Source organism: Chlorocebus sabaeus, chromosome 27, assembly GCF_047675955.1.
Source record: "Chlorocebus sabaeus isolate Y175 chromosome 27, mChlSab1.0.hap1, whole genome shotgun sequence".
NCBI lineage: Eukaryota > Metazoa > Chordata > Mammalia > Primates > Cercopithecidae > Chlorocebus > Chlorocebus sabaeus.
This window is the reverse complement of record NC_132930.1, coordinates 41,932,385-41,947,132: the sequence shown is the minus strand read 5'-3', so window position 1 is coordinate 41,947,132 and position 14,748 is coordinate 41,932,385. Positions and strand designations below refer to the sequence as shown.

The following is a 14,748-nucleotide window of genomic DNA, read 5'->3' as shown; positions in this document are numbered from 1 at the left end:
CTGGCTAACATGGTGAAACCCCGTCTCTACTAAAAAATACAAAAAACTAGCCGGGCGAGGTGGCGGGTGCCTGTAGTCCCAGCTACTCGGGAGGCTGAGGCAGGAGAATGGCGTAAACCTGGGAGGCGGAGCTTGCAGTGAGCTGAGATCCGGCCACTGCACCCCAGCCTGGGTGATACAGCGAGACTCTGTCTCAACAAAAAATAAATAAATAAATAAATAAAAAGAAAAAAGAAAAATTAGCTACTGGCTTGAGGCCTCCTGAACAGGAGGTAAGAGTCTAAATCTAACTACTCTGTCTACACTGTGACATAATCCTTTCACCACCACCATCATACTAGGTCCTTCCTGCTCACCCAGGCCCTACCTATTTTGGCTTCACAAAATGGGTGCAGGGTGGGGGTTGTGGGATACAGAGGTTGAAGGGGACGCAGTCTTTATCCTCAGTGCTTACAGGATTGTTGGAGACTTGGGACAGCCATCCAAAACCAATCCCAATGGACAGTGAATCATGCAGGGCCTCAGTTTCTTTTTCTATAAAATGAGCATAACACCATTAATTTGACTGCAAGGTTATGAGGCTTCGATGAGATAACACCATTGGGAGGAAACTTGGTCTTGACACTCCTGTCCTGCTGAGATAGCAAAACAAAGAAGGGATTGTGGGAGTAAGGACTAGAGACAGAGGATGAGAAAAGACGGAGTGAGGAGGAATGAGGAATGGAAGCAGAGAAGCACAAGGACAGCTGAGAGAAGAGCACAAGGTAGGGTGCCCATGGCTGGGCTTTTACTGAGCACTTAGTGTGTACCAGGCCTCGGGGTGCTTTATGTGCATAAAGCCATTCAATTTCCAACAGGGAGAGTGGAGGCAATTATTTCTACTTTGCAGATGAACCTTCTAGTGCCTGACATGGGGGTGGACCACAGCCCAAAGGTTGTTGTGACAGGGCTCTTAACCTCACCTGGGGACCTGGAGGGATCACTGTGGGGCAAAAGGGCAGACAATCACATTCCCGACTCCTGGAACAGGACCATTCCTTCCCGAGATCTCTCTTCTTCCAGGACCATCTCTGTGCCCAGTAACACAGACTTGGTAGAAAGCAGGGAAGGGCCATAGTAAATGCAAATGTTTTTGTTTTACACAATACCTGTTCTTACAGAAATAGAGAATACCACAAATGAGCTGGGAGAAAAGGAAAACCTCCTGAATCCCAATCCTTAGACACTGATGCATATATTTCTAATATTTATACCAAATGGGATCATAAGGCATCTTGTATTTTGCAAGTTCTTTTTGATCTTTATTATAATGGACAGCTTTCCACGTCAGTTAATCTTCTTGTATAGCACTGAAATGACAACAGGGTGTTCCACTGTTCAGCCACTGCAGAATGTTGTCTAACAATTTCCCGATTCAGCAGGCCTCTCTCACCCACTTTCACTTTCCTTGTGTCAGTTATCCATGATCAACTGAGCTCTGGAAATAGCTGAGTACAGTACAGTAAGATATTTTGAAAGAGAGTTAGGTGAACCGTGTTCACCTAACTTTTATTATAATCGATTGTTATAATTGTTATTACAGTAGATTGTTATGATAACAGTAGATTGTTATAATTGTTCTATTACAGTAGATTGTTATGATTGCTCTATTGGATTATTAATGTTGTCAATCTCTTATCATCCTTAATTTAGAAATTAAACTCTATCATAGGTATGTGCATATAGGAAAAGACATAGCGCATTTAGGGTTTGGTACTGTCTGAGGTTTCAGGCATCCACGGCAGGTCTTGGAACATATCCCTTGCAGATAAGGGGATAAGCTAATATTTGTGATGATGTAGAAGGTGGCATTGGATACCCTCGTAACTAAGGTTCACATCATCATTTGCAGGAAAAAGACAACATCATACAGCCCTCAGGATCAAATGGGAAAGACAGAAGGGGTTTGCGGGAAGAGAAGGGAAGAACGGCGAGCAGAGGGGCTGGTGGAATTTTCTTTCAGGTCGTAGAAGATGCGGAAATTCCCTGCTTGTTAAAACAAGAGAGGAAATGGAGGGCTCTGATCTCAAGGGCACGGCCAGAGCCCAGTCAGCCCGGGGCTTGTGGGCTGCACGTTCCCTCTATCATGCGGGGCCAGGGAGGCCCCCGGATACTTCTGCTTCCCCCAGTCCAGCGCCAACTCCACTGAGCCTCCCCAACTTCTCTGTGTGTGCCTGACCCCAGCTGGCCTGCAGGGCCTTGAGGACAAGGACCACACTGGAATCATTTCTCTATTGCCCGAGTGCCTTGAGTAGGGCTAGGCACAGAGTCACTGACAGTGAATGAGCACGTGAGACAATGAATAAGTGAGTGATTCTTGCAGAATTTAAAGAGGGCTCAGTCAGGTGCACAAGGAGAAGTAACGGGAGGCTATTTTCCAACCCTGTCGTTAGAGAGTCAGATGAATTGATGAGACATTGACTTGATTCCTTCTCAGCTGCTGGTTTATTCTGCATGTCCAACAAATTACTGAACCTCTCTGCCATCCAGTTTCCTTGTAGGTAAACCGGGGACGATAGGAGGTAGTGCTAGGGCTGATGAAGATAAGATGGGTGGCATTTTACTGTATGTGATTATACCCAGAAAGAAAAAGGGAGGGTGAAAGCTCTGAGCCAGGCACCTGGCATCAACAGGATATTGATTGTTAGAAAATGCATGCATTCTTAAGGTGATCCAGGATTTGTTTTAATCAACTATGGTAAGACCCAAAGAAGTGACTGTCATGAATGAAAAAGTTTTTATCTCACAGATCCCTAGAAATGAGAGGCACAGCTCTCCCTGCAAGTCATGAGGGTCAGTCAGGAGGCAGAGGGGGCAGAAACACGTGGGTAAGAGCCTTTGCTGTGGTTTCCATGGGAAGGAATGGACAAGGCAGTGTAGCTACACTGAGTTGTCTAGGGGCATAGAGGGGAACAGTGGTCCTGACTGAGAACTCAGTGGAGGAGGTGGGATGTGGACTGGTTGGTTTACATCTGAAAGTCACACTCACAGGAGTGGTTTCCAATCTATAGAAACTGGCTAGGCCTGGGAAGGGGCAGTCTCTCTACGGTCTGCAAGGTCCCAGACATGAAAGCATCAGAATACAGAAAATAAAAGACATGGTTTATATGCTATGAGGCCCAGTGCATTAACAGGGCTCTGAGATCAGCTGAATTCAAATCCCAGTTTCATTGCTTTCGTGTTGGTGGCTTTTCATTTTTTAATTTTCATTTTTTGAATTAGGGTCTCATTCTGTCACCCAGGATGGAGTGCAGTGGTGTGATCACAGCTCACTGCAGCCTCAACTTCCCAGGCTCAAGCAATCCTCCCACCTCAGTTTCTCATGTAGCTGGTGTGTACCATCATGCTTGGCTAATTTTTTTTATTTTTGTAGAGATAGGGCGGTCTCACTTTGTTGCCAAGGCTGATCTTGAACTCCTGGGCTCAAGCAGTCCTCCCAGCTCAGTCTCCCAAAGTGCTGGGATTACAGGCATGAACCACCATGCACACAGTCTTGTTATGTGGCTTTTAGTAAGTCACTTAGCCATTCTGGTCCCTGTGCTATCGGCTGTAAAATGAGGACTACAGCAGCTACCTCTAGTGGTGTGTCAAGGGTGGCCAGCCAGGCCTCTGCCTGGGACACGGCTCAGTAAGGGCATGAAAACCTCACTGGCATAAATCAGAAATCCAGCTCCAGTTAGCACAGGTCTCCAGTCACGATAGCTTACAGAGTTGGCCAAATGGGAGCTGAACCCTGGTCCTGCCAGTGTGGACGCTGCCTGGAATGGAAATTAAACCACGCTATTCTCTGGATGACCCACCTCAGCCATAGATTTCTGTGCCAGGCTCCGCAAGCTGTATCCACTTGGCTCCAGCCATCAAGAGGGAATGTGAAGTTGCAAATCACAGCCAGCTGAGATTCAGAAACAGAACGAGGTATTATGTAGGGCTGTTGACCCCAGATGAGGGCTTTATTTTATTATCTACATTTTAGACTCTTTAATATGTCTCCCAAGATGCTGTCTGGTTTGGAAAATCACCTATAATAAATGCACATAATAAATCTCTTATTTTGAGCATAGAGAGGCATGCAATTTTTATTAATAAAAATAAGTTTCTCTCTGCACCCCTCCAAATAAGCGTTCCACAAGTATTTAAAGACAATCTGTTGAAAGGATGCCAGCTGGTCCACCTCCCAGAGCAACTAGCCAGTCTCAGTTGGGCCTCCCCTACTCACTGGGTGAAATGAAAGGGTGTTCTGGAAGGTGCCGGCATCTGCTCCCTTCCCTGTCATTTCGTGGGTCCCAGCCATTTCCGACCCTGGGCAAATCCATCCACTCACACTGTCCCTAGAGAAATCACACAAGAGCATACGACCTCCTTCTTCTCCCTTGTCCTGAACTAGACCCTCCCCATCCTGCCATCCCTGGGGCTCCTGGCCTCCTGTCTCGCTCCCTCCTTCATCAGACACTCTGCAAATCTCCACCCTAGGACAAGGAGAGGAAAACACCCTGTGTGTCCATTACGGGGAAAATGGAGGGGGATGCAATGCCCTGGCGTATAAGTGACAGATTTCACCACTTCACAGCAGCATGATGGATCTTAAGATCTCACACAAGCCTGAGAAGGAAGAAAGAAGGAAGGAAGGAGAAGGAAGAAAGGACAGGGGGAAAGAAAAAAGACAGGGAGAAACCGAGATATGGGACCCAATATATCCTACAAAAAATATATATGTGTACAAATAGCAGCACATATTTTATAATTGAAAAGTACATGTCAAAACTGTAGAACGGTTGACTATGAGAGGAACGGAGCTGGGGTATGGAGCTAAGAGAGAAGAAATCAGTGAAAATAAAGGCTTTCTCCCACTAGATGGGGATGAGGTCAGGAAACAATCACCACAACCCTCTGCATCTGAGGCCCCATAAGAAATAAAACATAAGGAAAAACTAAATACAGACACACACACACAGACACACACAGACACACACACACAGAGAGAGAGAGAGGCAAATCCTACTCTAAAAATGACCTGTTTTTTGATTATTCCAATGAGCCATGCTTGCTCCATGCCTGGCTTTGGACATGCAATTCCCTCTGCTTGAAATGCTGTTCCCCACCCTTTCAGCCACTCAACTTTGCCCATCCTTCAGCTCTCTCCATTTCCTGTCCTTCCCCCACCTGCCCCCGACCAGGCCAGGTGACCGTACCTGTTGTATTAGTCAGCTCAGGCTGCTCTAACAGAACACTACAGACCAGGCAGCTTAAAGAACAGGAGTTTCTTTTCTCACAGTTTGGCAGGCTGGAAGTCCAGGATAAAGGTGCAACAGGGTTGGTTCCTGGTAAGGCCTCTCTACCTGGTTTGTAGACTGCCTCCTTCTTGCTGTGTCCTCACACAGCCTTTCCGGTGTGGATGCTCAAGGGGAGAGGGCTCTGGTGTCTCTTCCTCTCCTTATGAGGACACCAACTGTACCAGATTGGGGCCCCAAGCTGATGGTCTCATTTCACCTTAATCACCTCCCTAAAGGCCCTGTCTCCAATGATAATCACACTCTGAAGTATGGGGTTTAGGGCTTCCACATGTGAATGTGGGTGAGGGGGACACAATTTAGCCCCCAATACACCTCCTGCCCGTGTTTGTTTTCCTTCAACACTTCTCACGCACCTGCGCGTATCCGAGGCTATCCTCTGAGCACGTCCATGTCAGGACTCACTCACCTTCGACGGTCATCCTCGCCTGCTCAAACGCACCTCTGCCCCCTCCTCCTTGCCACAAAAACCACAGGCCCACATGATGTTTCAGTTGGCAAATCCAAAGGCTCCTCTCAGCCCACGCCCGTGGGACTTCCCCATGAGAGCCTGCCTTGCCTGGCCCTTGGACTCTGCCCTCTCCTCTCCTCTCTCTGCCTTTTGCCCCAGCAGTGGCTTCTTGCTGCTTCCACATGCCAGCCTGGCTCCCCTAGATCCACTCTCATTCCTCTCTGCATGGTTCCTGGGGGGTTTCTCCACACCATGACTCCCCTCTTCCCTGGCTCACTGGCCTGGCCATGTGGATGCCACAGGCCCCTCCAGCTCAGTACACCATGAATGAATTCATCCCTTTCCCCGACAAGCCTATTCTCTGTCTGGCCCCACCACTGGTGACACTGGAGACTAGGGCATCCTCTGTGACTCCTCCATCAATCCCTCCATTGGACAAACCACCACATGCTGTCCTCCCATCCTGCTGCTTGTCTCAGCTCCCTGCAGGATGGGGATTGCTTTGCTGTGCAGGGACACCAAGATGTGGGAAGCAGAGGCTGGACTCAAGATTCCTGCAGGAGGCAGATTTTGAGACAAGCAAGTGAAGGTGGTCGGATAGATGGAGAGGAGGGTATTCAACTGGTCTGCTTATGGCTCCATCTCTTCCAAGAAACAGAGACTCTCAAACTGTGTAACTGAGATGACTTTAATACAAAGACTACTCATCAAGTTGTGAACAAGGTTTGGGTAACCAGCAAGAGACAGTGCAGAACCCAAGGGCTAAGAGGGGTGGTGTCACTGCTCCTAGGCCTGATGGGGAGTAAGGGGGTGGTCACTGGAACAGAGACAGAAGAACAAGGTGGGAGCAACGGGCCAGAGCAGTGGGGTTCCAGCAGACAGAAGCAGCCAGCCCTAAGCAACCTCATGTGTTCATGTATGTATGTACATATTATTATTACTATTATTATTTTGAGACAGAGTTTTGCTCTTGTTGCCCAGGCTAGAATGCAATAGGAGATCCCAGCTCATCACAACCTCCACCTCCCAGGTTCAAGCGATTCTCCTGCCTCAGCCTCCCAAGTATTTGGGATTACATGCTACCACGCCCAGCTAATTTTTTTATTTTAACAGAGACAGGGTTTCTCCATGTTGGTCAGGTTGGTCTCAAACTCCCGACCTCAGGTGATCCGCCTGCCTTGGGCTCCCAAAGTGCTGGCATTATGGGCGTGAGCCACTGCACCCAGCCATAGTATTATTATTTAGGCATGAAAAGGCCAGCAGATTGGGAGAGGACTGGCACTGAAAAGATCATTTGTCCCTTAGAGTTCCCAATGAGAAAGGGCTCACCATGCTATGAAGATCCACGGGGGAAACATCTGGGTGGGTCAGGAGACAGGGAGGGGAGATGGTAGGCAAGAGCCTCCATTGAGGTTTTGATGGGAAGGAAAAAAGAGACAGGGCAGGCAGGCTTAGGATTGCTGGTTTGAATAATTTTACCTGATCTGGGGTGCAGAGTTACTGCCCAGCGTTGTCTGGTTCCCAGCCCTGGGGTGATCAGGGCAGGTGGAGTGTGACAGCTCCACAGGGGAGGAGGTGGAGGATGTGGGTTCTGGATCTGGGGGTTGGCATTTGTAAAACACACTCTTGAGTGAATTGTTGACCATTTCTAGATCGGCCTGCCCTGGGAGGGGCAGACCCTTCAGAATTAGCAAGGCCTCAGAGGTCAAATAATCTGAATACAGAAACAAAACACCTAGTGCATACACCACACAGAGAGGGAGCTAGGGGAACCAATATCCACCCCCACTCTTCTCCCCCACTCAGATGTGCGGATGTCACTCCTTGACCAAACCCAACAGGATTATGGAGAGTGAAGAAGGGGACAGTCAGGGAGGGGAGTGGCTCTGAAGAGGGACTAGACTCAGCAGCCGCTAAACTAAGCTCCTGTGCAGACAAGAGTTTTTTACTCTTTTTGAAATCTTCCCAATACCTGCTAGTTGAATGGAGATGCAATCAGCCTGGGGAGATACAACAGGGCTTGCAGAAGGAAACGCATCCTGAGCTGGGTTTTGAGGGATGAATAGGCATTTTCAAGGGAATGCTAGACACATAAATGGAAGAGCATAAGCAAAGGGATGGAGATTAACACAGTATGTTTGGCAAGCTGCAAGCTTTGCAACAGTTCTGGATTGTGAAATTTCTGGGGAGGAGGCTGGCACAGAGCAGATTCCCTGGGAGTGTCTCTGCCCTGGGTCATTTCATTCTCCTCTCTGGGTCTCTCTGCAGAGCAACGTGTTCACGGGTGTAAAGTGTTTCCAAGGGGGCTGGTACAGAGGGAAATGCTTGGTAAATGGTGGTGATTATCATAATGATGATTAGCATGCCTAATAACATCACCTCCCCTACTTCCCCACCTCTGGGAGGCCTCAAATAGGACAACATATTAGAAGTTCTTTGCAAAACAAAGGATCGACACAACACAAGGCAGAAACAAGGCCACAGGGCTCAGGGAACCATCTCCTGTGGGCAATAGTCTGGTTTCAGGGCAGGGGAGCCAGCCCAGAAGTCAGACCCAATGGCTCTGGTGCTTTGAGACAGGGGCGATGACTGGCCTGTTTGGGATTCGCTAGCCTCATCGATCAAATGATCCAGGGGATGAGGGAGAATGCCAGGGTCCATTTCCCATCTGTGATCAGCCTTGACTCCAAGTCCATACTCCACACCCAGTTTTCTGGAAGAGGGAGAAATAGCCCTCGGGGGCCAAAGAATATAATACCCTTGGATGCCCCGGCTATGTGAGACCGTCTGAGAGGCCTTTATCACTGCACACAGTGGCTGCCAAAGTCAGACCTAACTCCTTCCCAGGAAATTCTTGGCTCTGCTTGTGAGCAGCCCGTCTGGTGGAATTAATTTCAGCCTATATGATGCTAACGCCATGCAAACAGAGACATATAAAACAGTCCTCCCAAGGCTTTGCATGGCAATAAAGACTGAACCGTGCTTAATTTATGCACATTGCAAGGCTACCCTCTGCAGGAAGCATAAAACCATCCCTTGTGGGGCTGGAACAGTAAGGGGCTCCTCTTGCCCCTGGGCCTCACGGAGGGAGCTCACTCCCTCTTCCCAGGCTCCTTCCATCTTTCTGCGTGGATTGTGGATTTCCAGACTTGGGCTCTGGCCTTTATCAGTGAGACAGCCATGGTGTAGGGGATCTGCAAGGGCTGTAGAGCTGGAGGTGAAACTATGTCCTCTGTTCCATGCAAACCACTGCGGAAGGGACACTTGGAAGGTGATCTGCATCCTGGTGTCACGGGGCTATCATCTGCTAATGCTAGAAAGAGATTTTGAGATCATCCAGTTCAGACCCAGGCAAGTTCAGAGATTTAAATGACGCAACCAAAGTCATACAACACACTCCTGGAAGGATCTGGATTTTGACATCAGAGTAGGGGTGGGGCAAGTTCAAAGATTTGGAGTTGGAGAGTCCTGGGTTAAAACCCAGGATCTGTCAGATCCTTGCTTTCTGACTTCAAGCAAGTTATTTCAGCTCTCTGTGCTTTGGTTTCCTTGTTCATAAAGTAAGTGCACCATGGGAATTCTGGGAGAATTAAGGGAGATACTGTTTGTTCAGCATAACCACATGCCTATCCAGTAATAGTAGCTATTGTTATTATGGCTTCTGAGTAAATGCATATTTTAGTGTGGGTTTCTTTCAAGCCAAGACAGGGATTTAGGCATAAGCAGTGATATGTTTGGGATCTGTGTCCCCACCAAAATCTCGTGTCAAATTCTAATCCCCAAAGTTGGAAGTGGGGCCCTGTGGGAGATGAGTGGATCATGGGGGTGGTCCTTCATGAATGGTTTAGCACCATCCCCTTGGTGCTGCTCTTATGACAGTGAGTGAGTTATCACAAGATCTGGTTGTTTAAAAGTGTGGAGCACCTCCTCCCTCTCTCTCTTGCTCCTGCTCCTGTCTTGTGAGACGCCTCAATCCCCGTTTGCCTTCCACCATGATTGTAAGCTTTCTGAGACCTCCCCAGAAACTGAGCAGGTGCCAGAGCCATGCTTCCTGTACAGCCCATGGAACTGTGAGCCAATCAAACTTTTTCCTATAAATGACAGTCTCAGGTATTTCTTTAGAGCAGTGTGAGAATGGACTTAAACACGTGGCTTATTAAGGAAGATGATCCCAGGAAGCAGGAGTAAGGGAACAAGGGGAGGCGTGAGACAGGAAAGCAGAAAAGGAAACCAGTGTGAGGGTTTGCTATTGTCTTAGTCCGTTCACGCTGCTATAACAAAACTCTATAAACTGGGTGGCTTATAAACAACAGACATTTTTCCCTTATAGTTCTGGAGGCTGACAAGTCCAAGAACAAAGCACTGCAGATTCAGTGTCTTGAGAAGCCTGCTTTACAGTTTCCAGATGAGGCCTTCTTATGATTTCTAGATGAGGCCTTCTTATGGTTTCTAGATGAGGCCTTCTTATAGTTTCTAGATGGGGCCTTCTTGCTGCATCTTCACATTGTGGAAGGGGCAAGGGACCTCTCTGGGCCTCATTTGTCCCAGTCATGAGGTCTCTACTCCCATGACCTAATCATCTCCCAGAGACCTCACCCTCTAATACTATAATATTGGTGATTAGGTTTCAACACATGAATTTGAAAAGATACAAACATTCATATCATAACAGTTACCATGAATGCTGCTGTGGGCAATGGGAGCTCAATTCTGCTGGTGGACTTTATAGAGAAATTTATAAAACTATCGAGGATATAAAAAAGACCTAAATAAATGAAATGATGGAGCATAGAAGAACCAGAATGGTATTATATTGTTTTTTGTTTTTGTGTTTTTGTTTTTGAGATGGAGTCTTGCTCTTGTCACCCAGGCTAGAGTGCAATGTTGGGATCTCAGCTCACTGCAACCCCTGCTTCCTGAGTTTAAGCAATTCTCCTGCCTCAGCCTCCCAGGTAGCTGGAATTACAAGCAGGTGCAACCATGCCTGGCTAATTTTTGTATTTTTAGTAGAGGTGGGGTTTCGCCATGTTGGCCAGGCTGGTCTCGAACTCCTGACCTCAAGTGATCCACCCACCTCAGCCTCTCAAAGTGCTTGGATTACAGGCATGAGCCACTGTGCCCAGCTGGTGTCATATTGTTAAAAGCAAAACTGTAGACAATTAAAAGAGTTTGATTGAACAAAGAATTATTTGCAAATCAGGCAACCTTCCGAACCACAGTAGGCTCAGAGACTCCAGTGCAGCCATGTGGTGGAAGAACATTTATGGTCAGAAAAAGGAAAGTGACCTACAGAAAATAGAATTGAGGCACAGAAACAGCTAGATTGGTTATAGCTTGGCATTTGCCTTATTTGAACAATTTGAACAGTTGGCTGTCTTTAATTTGCCCAAACACAGTGACTGGCACTAGAGTAGGTTAGTCTGTTTACACATCCAATTCAGTTGCAGTTTATTATGTACAGAGAAACCTTTAGACTGAACTTGAAGTATATAAGGAGGCAACTTTAGGCTACACTTGATTTAACAATATTAGTTAAGGTCTGGCCAGGGAAAGAGAAACCATTCTGGGAACTCTAAGGATGAAGAGATATGATACAGAATTAGAGGTTTTCATAGTCTTTGGAAAGCTGAAGGAGCAAAACCCAGGAAGGGCATGGTCAGGAATTCTGAGGTTTCTGGGATCATAGGGCAGATGCTGGAGCCCAATGTGAGTGCTTCTCAAAAAGATGCTCAACGTTGTGGTCAAAATTCTATGTCTGTGCTTTGCAATACACACAGAGTCCCAGAGAGAAGAAAGAGGCTTTCACTTCCTCCCTCCAACCTCATGCCAGTGCCTCACATGATGGACTCTCACTGGACCCATGAACAACAGAGTCTGGGAAACATAGTTTTCAGGCTCCGTGATCCAGAGGCACAGGGAAGAGCTCAGGATGGTGAGGCTGGTAGTGAGAATGAACACACAATATTTGGCATAGACATAGATATTGATCTCCTTCCACCCCCAGATTTATCGGCAAATGCAGTGAGATGTCAACTGAATCCTTGAGAATTGTAAGAGTCATAAAAACAAACGAAGATATGAGGATAACCAAGATATTGTTGAATAAAAGGAAGAAGAAAGAGGCACCAGAGAAGGAGAAAGGGTGTCCCAAGACCACCCCAGGTTTAATGATTCACCAGGAGACTCACAGGACTTGACATGTGGTCACCCTTGCAGCTATAACTTATGAAAGTTAAGGATGCAAAGTAAAATTATCAAAGGGAAAAGGCACAGGGGCAAAGTCCAGAGGAAACTGGGTGTAAGCTTCTAAGGGTCCTCTCCCAGTAGAGTCTCATGGGACTCACTTGATTCTTCCAGCAATGAGCTATGACAGCACATCTATCAGGGAAGGCCACTGAGACTCATCATCTAGGGTTTTTACTGCAGCCTGGATACATGGGCCCCCTCTGCCTGACATGGACCAAACTTCCAGACTCCTGGAAGTGAAGCAGGTGGCCAACATGAACCTAGTGTTTGCACAAATGGTTTAGGCACAGTAAGCCACTCTTATCAGTTCTGGAAATGGTGGCAACCATCCCCAAATCCAGGTTCCCAGACATCATTCTAGGACCAACTTTGTAAGCAGGACTTTCTAAAGAGAGCAGTGTCAGACCTCCTATATGAGCTCTTTTCTCCACAAAGGGGAACAGGTCCGACCAGAGAGCAAAACTTATTATATACTGTATTAATGACAGTGTAGTGTTGACCCAGGGGTAAGATGTAGATTAGTAAAACTGAATAAAGAGCATGAGAGAGGTAGACTTCCCCACTCCCATATATAGGTACAAAGATAGCATTACAAATATTGGAGAAAAAGTATTATTCAAGAAATGGTTTGTAACAATCAGGAAGCCTTATGAAATTAAATACATTGGATCCCTTACTCATTTCATTCATAAAAATATACTTCTCCTTAACAAAAGATTAAATATAAAAAAGACACTTTAAAATAAAAGTTTATTGAAGGTAAAGATACCTTAAATGCAAAAAAGGAGTAGGAGAGTTCATGACATTGAATTTGGCAACGATTTCTTGGATATGAACTCCAAAGCACAATCTAAAAAAGAAACAAATAGATAAGAAGGATTTCATCAAAATTAAAGCTTTTGTGTATCAAAGAGCACTATCAACAGAGTAAAAAGGCAGCTCATAAAATGGGAGAAAAAATTTGCACATTATGAATCTGATAAGGGATTTAGATCCAGAATAAAGAACTCCTAGAACTCAAAAACAACAAAAAAGAAACAGTACGATTCAAAAATGGGCAAAGGACTTGAATAGACATTTCTCCCAAAAAGATATACAAATGGCCAATAAACATATGAAAAGATACTCAACATCACTAATCATTAGGGAAATGCAAATCAAAACCAGGATACCACTGCACACCCATTAGGATGATTATTAATTTAAAAAAACAAAAACAGAAAAATCAATTGTTGGTGAGAAAGTGGAGAAATTGGAACCCTTGTATATTATTGATAAGAATGTGAAATGATACAGCCACTGTGGAAAACATAATAGAAATTACCCCCAAAAATTAAAAATATGATCCAGCAATTCCACTTCTGGGTTTACATCTAAAAGAGGTGAAAGCAGGGACTCAAACAGATATTTGTATATCTATGCTTAGAGCAGCATTATTCCCAATAGCCAAAATGTTGGAAGTAACTCAACTGTTGCATGAGTCCATTCTCACACTGCTATAAAGAACTACCTGAGACTGGGTAATTCATGAAGAAAAGAGGTTTAATTGACACACAGTTCTGCAGGAAAAAATGGCTGGGAGGCCTGAGGAAACTTACAATCATGGCTAAAGACAAAGGAGAAGCAAACAACTTATTCATATGGCAGCAGGAGACATAGAGAGATGGGGAAAGTGCTACAGACTTTTAAACAACCTCCTTTTTGAGAAGAAACAATTAGATCTCATGAGAATTCACTCACTAGAATAGCAAGGGGGAAGTCTGCCCCATGAATCAATACCTCCCACCAGGCCCTCCTTTGACACATGGGGATTACAGTTCAACGTGAGATTTTGGTGGGAACACAGAGCTAAACCTTATCATTCCACCCCAGCCCCTCCCAAATCTCATGTCCTTCTCACATTTCAAAACCAATCCTGCCTTCCCAACAGTCCCTCAAAATCTTAACTCATCCCAGCATTAACTTAAAATTCCAAGTTAAAGTCTCATCTGAGACAAGGCAAGTACCTTTTGCCTATGAGTCCATAAAATCTAAAACAAGTCAGTTACTTCCAAGATACAATTGGGTACAGACATTGCATAAATACAGATTACAGGTGTTGGGTGAATATTTCCTCTCCAAATAGGAGAAATTGACTGAAGCAAAGGGACTACAGGCCCCATGCAAGTCCAAAACCTAGCAGGGTAGTCGTTAAATTGTAAAGCTCCAAAATCTTCTTTGACTCCATGTCTCACATCCAGGGCATGTTAATGCTAGGAGTGAGCTCCCAAGGCCTTGGGCAGCTCCACTCCTGTGGCTCTGCAGGGTACAGCCCCCATGGCTGTTTTTACAGGCTGGTGCGGAGTGCCTGCAGCTTTTCCAGGAGCATGGTGCAAGCCGTCAGTGGATCTAGCATTCTGGGATCTGGAGGATGAGGGCCCTCTTCTCACAGCTCCACTAGGCAGTGCCCCAGTGGGCACTCTCTGTGGGGGCTCCAACCCCACATTTCCCCGCCTGCACCCCCTGACACTGTCCTACCAGAGGTTATCCAAGAGGGCTCCACTCCTGCAGCAGACTTCTGCCTGGACATTGAGGCATTTCCATACATCTTCCAAAATCTAGGCAGAGGTTCCCAACCTCAACTCTTGCCTTCTGTGCCCCCACAGGCCCAAAACCACATGGAAGTTGCCAAGGCTTGGGGCTTAAACGTTTTGAAGCAATAGCCTGAGCTGTACCTTGAGCCCT

At 46.3% G+C, this 14,748-nt stretch overlaps 1 long non-coding RNA gene across 1 annotated transcript in view; it reads right to left on the bottom strand.

Moving 5' to 3' along the window:
• Window positions 1-1,129: 1,129 nt before the first annotated feature.
• The window catches only part of LOC119627734 (uncharacterized), a 64,131-nt gene continuing 50,512 nt past the window's right edge, over window positions 1,130-14,748 (bottom strand). The window contains exon 3 of the long non-coding RNA XR_005243976.2: window positions 1,130-1,477. This is a non-coding gene — a long non-coding RNA (uncharacterized lncRNA). The remainder of the gene's footprint in view (window positions 1,478-14,748) is intronic.